Below are 12,483 nucleotides of genomic sequence, written 5' to 3'. Positions count from 1 at the left end.
GCGCTTCCCCACTTGCGTCTGTGGTTAAAATGAATGGCTTCTCAAAGTCGGGGTACTGTAAGACTGGTTTTTCAATGAGTTTCTGCTTCAGTACCTGGTACGCATGTTCCTGCTGTTCTGTCCACACATACGGTACGTCCTTCTTTAGGAGCTCGTACAGTGGTTTCGCTATCTTCCTATAATTAGGTATGAACCTACGGTAATAACCTGACAACCCTAAAAATCCCTTCAATTGTTTCGTGGCAGTGGGATGTGGAAAATCCCTCACTGCTTGGGTTTTCCTCTCATCGGGTTGGACTCCGTCCTTCGTAATGACGTGACCTAAGAAGGTGACTTCGGTTCGTAAGAACTCGCACTTGTCCGGTCCTAATTTTAAGTTGGCTTCTCTTAGCCGTTGCAATACATCTCTTAGTTTCTGGTTATGGTCATCTATCGAGCTACCATAGACAATGACGTCATCTAAATAACAGAGGCATTTTATGCCTTCTAGGCCTGTTAATACGGTTTTCATTAACCGCGTGAACGTCGCGGGACTGTCCCTGAGCCCCATGGGCATTCTTAAGTACTCGTAATGCCTCCCTAGTGCAGAGAATGCGGTCTTTTCTCTGTCTTCTGGCTTCAACATGACCTCATGATAGCCATGCGCCAAATCCATGGTGGAAAAGTATCGGGCCTTTCCTAAAGCATCTAGTATTTCCGTAATTAACGGATGTGGGTACGCTGTACCGATAGTAACCCGGTTGAGCTCACGAAAATCAATTACGAGACGAAACTTTTGCATCCCAGAGGCGTCCATTTTCTTGGGGATCAAAAGAATGGGCGAGGACCATGGAGAAGTAGAAGGAGCTATAATTTGATCATTTAGCATCTTGTCGATTTGTCTACCTATCTCCTCCTTCTGGGCTTCGGGCAATCTATATTGCCGTAAATGTCGGAATGGCATGTTGCAGCACATCTGTGTGCGTCAACTTATCACCTTCCAAGTAAAATACATCTTGGTAGGCGGTACAGATCGCACATATTTCTTCGCGATCTTTGGGCGCTAAGTGGTCTAAACGCAACTGCTCTCGCAGTTTTTGAGCTCTGGACTTGGTGACGGGAGACCTGATCTCCACTTGTTCACCACTGACATTATTATTATTATTATTATTATTATTATTATTATTATTATTATTATTATTATTATTATTATTATTATTGCCATTCCTTGAGTGCTCTTGTGTTCCGCTGCTTGTTCTAGATAAGGCGGCTCGCTCGACCTTATTTACTACAGTGGGTGATTCAGCTGTCTCTTCCCCTACAGCATGAAGTTCTACCACTGGACTTAGTAATCTCCAAGTCTTATCAGTAGTGTTCAACATACTGACAATAGCCGTGTAATCTTCCGACTTGGTTAAGCACTCTGCTAATTAAACGCCCGGTCTTACTTCTTGCTTTTCAACTAGGCCTTCGGCATTATTCTTATCTACTTTGATAGCCACTATCTTTTCGGTTCGGGGTTCCAAAGTAACCCATACGGCTTCTCGTGCACCAAAGGGATATTTCTTTCCTGCTATTAGCGCATACCCATCCTGGTAATTTAATATGCTATTATGCAGGATATCCTTTCCAATGATCCCATCTCGCTTCAGATTGAAATCATTGCCTACCAGGTGGAATTCTAGGATTTTTCCTCCTATCGGGATTCGAACTTCCACTTTCGTGAATACTATGTCTCCACTGATGCCTTTCAGTTGGAGGATCTCCTTTCGATTCACGAAAACGTCCTTAGGTGCACACTTTTCCTTGATGAGAGATACATCACTACCTGTATCTATTAAAAATCTAGTAGGGATCTTCTGACCGGCTAAATCTATTAAGATTGAGCCTTCTGTCTTAGATAATTCTGTTGCGGCGGGACTTGATACTTTCGGGGTTTTCACAGCAGTCCCTTGCTCGTGACCCCTTGTTAGTTTAACTTGTCCCGGGTATTGAACCAACAGTCTTTGCTATCGTGAGACCATCGCTTACATATTTTACACCGTGTTTTATTAGGACTATTCGGCTTGCCTTGGCTGTTTTGTGTTACACCAGCCTGGACTACCCTCCGACCCTTTCCTTGAGGGCTAACTCGCGCCTCTTGGCTTTGCTTGCCCCTTCCTTGAGGGCTGACTTGAGCCTTTCGCCTTTGCTTGGTGGTACATTGCCACCGTAAATGGCATAACACCGCTTACGTGTGCGTCCACGGTCCTTATTTCGTCATGGGCACTCGGGCCTCTTATGGCCCACTTCATTGCATTCGTAGCATCGTATGACGGGCTCAGATCGCCCCTTACGATTTCCTGCTCCCTGCACATGCTGGGATTGCACCTTGATTGGTACTTTCATGGACCTGACTATCCTTACTTCCCCGGTAGTAGGTTTCTCTTGGTCTTTTAATTTCCTTCTACATTCTCGCTCCTTATGTCCTAGCTTTTTGCAGTATGTGCACTTAGGAGCCGGTGTGTCAGACTTGGTTCTTGGCCGTTCGCACTCTTTTGCGATATGGCCCTCTTGCTTACAGTTGAAGCAAGTCACCAGTACGTTTCAGGATTTGCCTTGCCTATTTCCCGTTGCCTGACGTCGCCCTAAATTGCCCTTAGAGCTGCCCTTTGTAGGCAATACCTGCCAACTTTCCTTACGAGGGTTTCTAACTGGTTGTGGCTTGTATAGGGCTTCACGCTCTTCCTGAGAGAGCAGTAATGCCTCTTCCTGCCTGGCTGTACTTACAGCCTCTTCGAATGTTCTAGGATCTCGGTCCTGCACCTTGTGCTGAATCCTCCTATTTCGGAGCCCTTGTGTGAAACCGGCTATGGCTATTTTAACTATAATTCAGCGCTGATATTCGCGGCCTTCTATCGGTTCTTCCTCTAAAATCGCATTTCTGAACATGACTACGATTTCTTCAACCTCGTGAGCCCATTCCGCCACGGAATCCCTAGTCCCTTGCTTGGACTGAAATAGTTTGCATAAATATAGTTCAAACGTACCTTGTTTGCCATAGTATCCCCATAACGCGTTCTTTGCGTTCCTCCAATTTATGATATCCCCCCGTGATAGCAACTTCTCGCGAGCTGGGCCCGTTATCTTTGTTAGGATGTATTTAAAAAACAATCCTTTCTCGTTAGGCCGTACCATACAGTGTGCGGCTTCTACATTCGCAATGAATTCGCGGAGGCGTTCCGGCTTACTGCCGTCAAATTCATGACCTATTAATTTATGGCCTTCTGATGCCGATATAAACAATCGTTCTTCTGCATGCACACTACCCGTATCCGAACCTCCGTCACTGACATTATCTACCAGGTTACCCGTTACACTTGACTCTGCCATTATAGAAGAGAAAATTACAAGCACTCACCCTTAAGGTTGATCGGTGCTGAAGATGGGCTGGATCCTCGGTCTCTGAATGCTGTCTGCTACTGCGCGCTGGGCTGGCTCAGTAGGCTGCTGTCGAGCTGCTGGCACCTCTCACTGGAACGGGAACTCTGCTGGGCCGTTACTTCTTTCTTGAGCTAAGCCTCTTCTGCGGGGCGTTCAAATAAATCACTCCTTCTCTGCTGAGGTTGTCTGCTTCCCACCCCACAGCTGCACACCAAAAATTTTTGTCTTCTGTCGTGACAGACAGGATTTGAGCTTATAGGTGAGCTCTTAGGAAAAAGTCAGGTTGGTTGGAAGGTTGTTTGGATCGTTCCCGAGCGGTTGGAACGTATAGGTTGGGAAGTTTCAACTAAGGTGCAGATCAGAAGGAGGTCGACGAAATGGATTCCCACGAAGTTAATATATTCTGATACTGAAAGTTGACTACAATATGTACACTATGTACAATTAAAATAAAGACTTAATGTTGGCTAGTCTTGAGCAAGAAGTCTGTCTACTAGCCGTCCATTGAAGTATATAATACTTAATATTATTATTATTGCTGATTGCGTAATCGTCCTACCGACCGGCAGGGATTCTACTGGCAACTGGTCCGCGAAGTGAATGGTAGAAGCCCTGAATAATGACTTCCTTGCCCTTATATAGCCTCCGGGGCCACACCCCATGTTCTCGAAGCTTGTAGTAACCGGCGTACGTGACCGCCTAACTTTCCGTAATTCTGGCCAATCAGAGGCCTGTATCCAAGAGACCTTCTAGTACTTTCTTACTGCGTCTATAGAGTTGAACCATGCCCTGGTCAGCATGACTTACGTCCTATGACAAACTTCTCTGTTACTCAAGATTCCCTAACATGCAAGAAACATGATTTCCACTCTTAATTGACTATTCAATTCCATTAATATAATTATTTTACATCTTTTAATTATTATCAGGTACGCCTATTAGGTATGCCTATACCTGACTCCTAGCCTCTATTACAGGCTGATCCCAATACGTCAGGTACAGCTATTCCTCCTACGTTCCCTGGGTTCGATCCTCGGAGGGAATAGCAGTCCTGGGTTCAAGCCCCTGGGAGGACACGACAAGGGTTAGATGCTTATATTTTTTTACGTTTTTCGATTGTATTGCTGAACAGGTTTATGGCACTGTACGTATAGTAACTGGGTTTTCGGGCAGTAATCGAAACGGCTGCTTAACATACGTCTTGCACAAATGTAGTACAGTATTTCAATATTATCGTATACGATTATGCTATCGAGACCAGAACAGATGTTGCACCTTACAGTACATACCTACAAAAAGCTATAGGAGGTCTTGGGATTGCCTGTTACTGTTTTGGTCCTCATATAAGACTGGGAATTTTACGTTTGTGTTAAGTCATAAACCTGTCATTTTATTTGCGCACGTTGTTATGGTTCATGTTTGTGGGTTACTGTAGTCACGTCCTAGTTCGTGAACCATGGGCAACGGCTGAATGGCCTAGTAAGTGGTCCTGAGAGTCGGGATACCAGTTGCTATGGAATGGGAATGGGCATCTCGGACATATTCCGAGTCGTGGCCCTCCTTGTGCTCAGGCGGCTAGGACTATACAATTCACTGGTGGTCCATAACCCGTTAGAGGAGAGATCCTCGCTTGGACTGTGTGCAAGTAGGGCAGCATCCTGCTTCATGAATTAACCGAGCTCAGAACACTTTAAGCAAGCCTCCGACCTATGGGAGTAATGGAGTCCCACTCCCATTTGACAGGCGAGGGACTCCTTGGAAACAACTTGGCGAACGAAATGGAATTCGATGGGGAGCTATCAATATTAATGGGGCTTATGGCAGAAAGAAGGTAGAACTGGCTGAGTCAGCAAAGAGGATGCATCTGGATGTGCTAGGAGTAAGTGATATTCGGGTAAGGGGAGATAATGAGGAAGAGATAGGAGATTATAAAGTGTACTTGACGGGTGTTAGAAAGGGAAGGGCAGAGTCTGGGGTAGGGCTCTTTATCAGGAATACCATTGCACGCAACATAGTTTCTGTTGGGCACGTAAGTGAGCGAATGATGTGGGTAGATTTGTCAGTGGGAGGAATTAGGACAAGAATTGTGTCCGTGTATTCACCATGTGAGGGTGCAGATGAGGATGAAGTTGACAAGTTTTATGAAGCATTGAGTGACATCGTGGTCAGGGTGAACAGCAAAGATAGAATAGTGCTAATGGGCAATTTCAATGCGAGAGTTGGGAATAGAACTGAAGGATACGAAAGGGTGATTGGTAAATGTGGGGAAGATATGGAAGCTAATGGGAATGGGAAGCGTTTGCTGGACTTCTGTGCTAGTATGGGTTTAGCTGTTACGAATACATTCTTCAAGCATAAGGTTATTCACCGCTACACATGGGAGGCTAGGGGCACCAGATCCATAATAGACTATATCTTAACGGACTTTGAATTCAGGAAATCTGTTAGGAATGTACGAGTTTTTCGCGGATTTTTCAATGATACAGACCACTATCTGATCTATAGTGAACTAAGTATCTCTAGGCCTAGGGTAGAGAAAGTGAAATCTGTCTGCAAACGAATAAGAGTAGAAAATCTCCAGGACGAGGAAATTAGACAGAAGTACATGGATATGATTAGTGAGAAGTTTCGAACAGCAGACAGTAAGCAGGTTCAGGATATAGAAAGTGAATGGGTGGCATACAGGGATGCTGTAGTAGAAACAGCAAGGGAATGCCTAGGAACAACTGTGTGTAAAGATGGGAAAAGGCGAACATCTTGGTGGAATGATGAAGTGAGAGCAGCCTGTAAACGTAAAAAAAAGGCTTATCAGAAATGGCTCCAAACAAGGGCCGAGGCAGACAGGGATTTGTACGTAGATGAAAGAAACAGAGCAAAACAAATAGTTGTTGAATCCAAAAAGAAGTCGTGGGAAGATTTTGGTAATAACCTGGAAAGGCTAGGTCAAGCAGCAGCGAAACCTTTCTGGACAGTAATAAAGAATTTTAGGAAGGGAGGGAAAAAGGAAATGAACAGTGTTTTGAGTAATTCAGGTGAACTCATAATAGATCCCAGGGAATCACTGGAGAGGTGGAGGGAATATTTTGAACATCTTATCAATGTAAAAGGAAATCATCCTGGTGGTGTTGCAGACAGCCAAGCTCATGGGGAGGAGGAAAATGATGTTGGTGTAATTATGCTTGAGGAAGTGGAAAGGATAGTAAATAAACTCCACTGTCATAAGGCAGCAGGAATAGATGAAATTAGACCTGAAATGGTGAAGTATAGTGGGAAGGCAGGGATGAAATGGCTTCATAGAGTAGTAAAATTAGCGTGGAGTGTTGGTAAGGTACCTTCAGATTGGACAAAAGCAGTAATTGCACCTATCTATAAGCAAGGGAACAGGAAGGATTGCAACAACTATCGAGGTATCTCATTGATCAGTATACCAGACAAAGTATTCACTGGCATCTTGGAAGGGAGGGTGCGATCAGTCGTTGAGAGGAAGTTGGATGAAAACCATTGTGGTTTCAGACCACAGAGAGGCTGTCAGGATCAGATTTTCAGTATGCGCCAGGTAATTGAAAAATGCTACGAGAGGAATAGGAAGTTGTGTTTATGTTTCGTAGATCTAGATAAAGCAGGGTACTGAGGGAAAAGATGTTCACCATACTGGGGGACTATGGAATTAAAGGTAGATTATTAAAATCAATCAAAGGCATTTATGTTGACAACTGGGCTTCAGTGAGAATTGATGGTAGAATGAGTTCTTGGTTCAGGGTACTTACAGGAGTTAGACAAGGCTGTAATCTTTCACCTTTGCTGTTTGTAGTTTACATGGATCATCTGCTGAAAGGTATAAAATGGCAGGGAGGGATTCAGTTAGGTGGAAATGTAGTAAGCAGTTTGGCCTACGCTGACGACTTGGTCTTAATGGCAGACTGTGCCGAAAGCCTGCAATCTAATATCTTGGAACTTGAAAATAGGTGCAATGAGTATGGTATGAAAATTAGCCTCTCGAAGACTAAATTGATGTCAGTAGGTAAGAAATTCAACAGAATTGAATGTCAGATTGGTGATACAAAGCTAGAACAGGTCGATAATTTCAAGTATTTAGGTTGGATGTTCTCCCAGGATGGTAATATAGTAAGTGAGATTGAATCAAGGTGTAGTAAAGCTAATGCAGTGAGCTCGCAGTTGCGATCATCAGTATTCTGTAAGAAGGAAGTCAGCTCCCAGACGAAACTATCTTTACATCGGTCTGTTTTCAGACCAACTTTGCTTTACGGGAGCGAAAGCTGGGTGGACTCAGGATATCTTATTCATAAGTTAAAAGTAACAGACATGAAAGTAGCAAGAATGATTGTTGGTACAAACAGGTGGGAACAACGGCAGGAGGGTACTCAGAATGAGGAAATAAAGGCTAATTTAGGAATGAAGCTGTACGCATAAACCGGCTTCGGTGGTGGGGTCATGTGAGGCAAATGGAGGAGGATAGGTTACCTAGGAGAATAATGGACTCTGTTATGGAGGGTAAGTGAAGTAGAGGGAGACCAAGACGACGATGGTTAGACTCGGTTTCTAACGATTTAAAGATAAGAGGTATAGAACTAAATGAAGCCACAACACTAGTTGCAAATCGAGAATTGTGGCGACGTTTAGTAAATTCTCAGAGGCTTGCAGACTGAACACTGAAAGGCATAACAGTCTATAATGATAATGTATGTATGTATGTATGTATGTATGTATGTATGTTAAATTGTTTGTATCATTTTTAACTCTTGCTGACTTGTGCAGAGAGCACGCTTTCCAGCTGAGCCCAAGGTCACGAATAACTCATTTCTGAAGTTTCGATATTTTTCTTTTTTTCGATTTGATTGGATTAGTGATGGACAGAATTTAATATACCGGTAATGCATTCGAGAACTTCTGAGAATTGATACTTATCTTCGGAACCATGTTCTTGAGTTCAACATTACCTTTAAAAGTCTATGTAGGCCTAATTTACACGGTACAAGATTTCCAGAAACTGACTACGAACCAGAGAACAAATTAAATGGAAGATTAAGGAAAGAAGGGATGTCGCCATCATGCTGGGCGCGTTTGTATCTAATGTGCTTTATTTTATTCGTTTGTATCTAATGTGCTTTATTTTATTAGATGAGAGAATTAAAAATTACTTGTGGTCGTTTGACTTGGCGTTATTAGATTTAGAAGAGAGTGGCTAATCAAAGTGGCTGAATTGAAAGAAGTTTTGACGGGAAGTTGACAAAGGTCTAACTTACCCGCCTCTCATCCGGAGGGCCCGGGTTCGATTCCCGGCCAGGTCAGGAATTTTTACCTGGATATAAGGGCTGGTTCCAGGTCAACTCAGCCTGCGTGATTACCTTGAATTGAGAAGCTATCTAATGGTGAGATAGCAACCTCGGTCTAGATAGCCAGGAATAACGGCTGAGAGGATTCGTCACACTGACTGTGCGTCACCTCGTAATCTGCAGGCCTTCGAGCTGAGCAGCGGTTGCTTGGCAGGCAAAGGTCCATTGGGTCTGTTGGTTGGTTTGGTTTAAGAGTGTTGTAAGATTATAATTATACATATTTCATTTTTGTGATGTTTAGACAAATTGTTGATGGCTTTCATTCATTCCCGGATTTTCCGTTTTCCCGTGTAGTACCTTTTAATTAAATGATCCCTCCAAAAATGGAGAATCGAGGTTCCACTGTATAGGTAAAGGAAATTGTTACTCCTGTGACCCTTGTCATTATTAGGGCCCGGATTCTTATGTAATTACGTATTCCATAGACAACTGAGGATGAAAAATATTGGCAAATTGGGGTTCTGATATAGTTATGCCTTGTTTTATTTTACATATTCTTAGTAATATTACATATTTTTACACATGTGAAGAATGTAATTTTTTCATATCTAGGTCATCTTTTTTTTTTAATGTTAAATTTCAGTTTAATTTTCAGACTAGTAAAATAATTGGCAAATTTCATCTTATAGAATATACAGTAAAATTTCATTAGTGCGTTCCTCATTCACACGTTTTCCCGCTTGGCACCTCGTAAATTTAAAGTTTGATTCTCATCGCATTAAATATATATAAAAATAACTTGCTTATCGCATCGCGAATTTTTGTTATTACCACTTGGTATGATCTCATTTTTCTTAGCCCTGAAAATGTTATTTGTCATCCCTCATGAAAAACATAATTTTCAACTCGGGTAATAGCCATCACCGCAGTTGCGCGATTGCGGGAAAAGGCCTTGAATTCCTGAACTTCACAGGATAAGTTGCACCTTCAGGGATTAAGCTGTTAGCCTCAGGAATGTTGTTTTGCTTGCTGGTTAGCAGTGAGATTGCTAAAAAACAGTGCACCTCTTTGTGCATGTATTTCACATTCTGTTCAAAAGTTAGAAATTCATCTTGTGTTGAATGATGCAGTGAAATGTAGCGACTGAGTCGTGTGATACGGTAGCTTATATCTGGATTAGGAACGTAATAGTGAGGAACTGACTAGAGTGGTGCATATTTGTCTTGTGATAGCCTAGTTATGAGTATGGGAAAAGTCACAAAATTCCTCACTAATGAACACTAAATTAAAATACTTTTTCATTTTCAGAAAGTGGACTGACATCAGCATTTTTAAGCGCGCAGAGGTCGTGAATGTTGAGGTTACACTGTCAAGTTTCGTCTCGATCACTCAAGTTGGTCGAAGTTCTGTAGACTTCAGATTGGCGGTTAGTCATTCCACCCGGTCTTACATGGTTGAGCGTAATCTCCAATTCATTGTGTGAGAGTGTGGCCAGAAAGTAATGCTTAATAACCCACTGCTCCAAAATAAAAGGCTTCTACCAACATTTGTTTTAGAAAGAGTGTGATCTACAATAATATTTCAGATATTTTAATTGGCCTCGCTGCATGTTTTCATGTGTGTTGTCTGGTGTTTATTACACTTATCAGTACACTTGTTATTTTGTAAGTGCCAGCAGAAAAGGTTTTCATGTTTTCTCTCATGGTTTTTTCACACCTTCGAATACTTTCTTCTCATCTTTAGAAATTGTAGATATAATTTTCACTGTACCCATGGGTACACGACTTAAAATGTCATAATACCAATGTAAATGGTCCGTTATCGGACATTATAAATTTTCCAGCTACCAATAACTGACGATTATAAATTTACTCATTCGGGACAAATATTTCAGGTTCCCTGTGGGAATCAACATGTATATCAACTTTGAATCCCATGTCGGAAAAAATCGTATCTGGTGTTCCCATACCCCTGTTGGATAATTTTTTATTCATATATTCAGTTGTATGTTTTCTCACTTAACGTTCTATATCCTTGTCCCCTGCAGGAACGTATTAATGAGGTTTTACTGTATTTAAATTGCTAAAGTTGGCTGAAGAGAACAGTTCCTTTAAAACAGGGATTTCTAGCCCTTTGTGAAATACAGTAGGTCAGAGTGCATCAGCTCCATACAACAACACAAATCTTCTCAGAATTGTGGATGGCTAGGTGAATTGCATTGGTCGTTTAACCTTGTTACATATGGAAAGCAGGCACGGGTCAGGTGTCATGGTAAGTATAAATATGATTATGCACAAGATGAAATGTTGTTTTTCTGGGAAAGTCTTACGGCACAAGATAAGACGAAGAATGTGGCAGAGACAAGACAATGGGGTGAAAACTGCACATGGACTTTCCAGGATGCATCCTCATACCTCAACTGACCAGTTAAGTTATGACAGCTGACGAGTGTATGTTAATGGTATTCTGTTTAGTCTGTTGACTTGCGTGATAGGAGCTTGTTAAAAATGGCTGAAATTACATCTAGTTGTGCGTCAAAACTAAGATCATAGGGTGCTATTCATTTATTAGTCCTGCTTTAGTACTTATACCTGTATTATGCGCGCACTATGATAGTCTGGGGATCATCCTTGTACATTGTTGCCAAATAGTGTGAATTACTCGTGAGCATTGCGCAGAACTCTTGAAACGGAGTATGGCCTACTTGACGTATTCTAGCTAGTGCAATGGAGATTTTGTTGAGTGTTCATAGACATCAGTAACAACTATTGTTCGTTTCATATACATGTAGACTTGACTGATCATGGACGTCAAAAAGATGATTTGGGAGACCAACTGGAGCAGAGAGGAAAAATTATTCCTCTTTTCATGTGTGGAGAAGAGATTACCAGTGGTGGAAAATAGAATAGACTTTCCTGAATTTGAATATAAAGAAGATAACTCATTTTCTTCAATTTCTTGTAAACATAGTTCTGCTAATATCTCCCAGTGAAATGAAATAGCGAATGGCTTTTAGTGCCAGGAGTGTCCGAGGACAAGTTCGGCTCAGTCTTTCGATTTGACACCCGTAGGCGACCTGTGCATCGTGATGATGAAATTATGAAGAAGACGGTTATTAATGATTTTAAATTTCATTACTTGTAATATAAAATAAAACTTTAATAGCATTGAATAATATCGAGACTGGGTAAAAGTTTTCATGACTGTTGTCTATGTAACAGATAACACGCTGATACTGCAAATGTGCTAGTGGTATTAATGTGATTAAAAACAGGGTAACAATATTTCAGAGAATTTTTATCCATTGTAGCTTGGTAGGCCATGGCCTTCGGGGCTGTTGTGCCATGGGGCTTGGTTTGGTTTATTAATTTTATTACCTGAACATTTAAAGAAAACCATCCTTTCTGTTAATATACATTTTTGCATCTTCCCCTCCAGGATTTTAAATCCGTATCTGTTTTCCATCAGCAAATTGATAATGGCTGAGGGGGTGGAACCCTGTGCCAGCAAATAGCCTACTTCTGTCAAATAGCACGAAGGAGTCTGCTCAAACCTTTACGACCCCATCCGATGGAAAAATCACCAACAGAGTCGTATGCCCTCGCTCCATATAAGCAATGCAGAGAGTTTTGAAATTTAATCCAGGCCTTTGACACGCAATCTGGTGATTAGAAATTGTATACCACCCCTTCCCCTATCCTGCCGGCCAGCTCGGATGGTCAAAATATGTTCGACCAACGGGACTTCTAACCACTATGTGAGACCATAATACAAACTCAGCGCCTTA

The sequence above is a fragment of the Anabrus simplex genome, chromosome 1 (genome assembly GCF_040414725.1).
Source record: "Anabrus simplex isolate iqAnaSimp1 chromosome 1, ASM4041472v1, whole genome shotgun sequence".
Lineage (NCBI taxonomy): Eukaryota > Metazoa > Arthropoda > Insecta > Orthoptera > Tettigoniidae > Anabrus > Anabrus simplex.
This window is presented reverse-complemented; position numbering follows the sequence as displayed.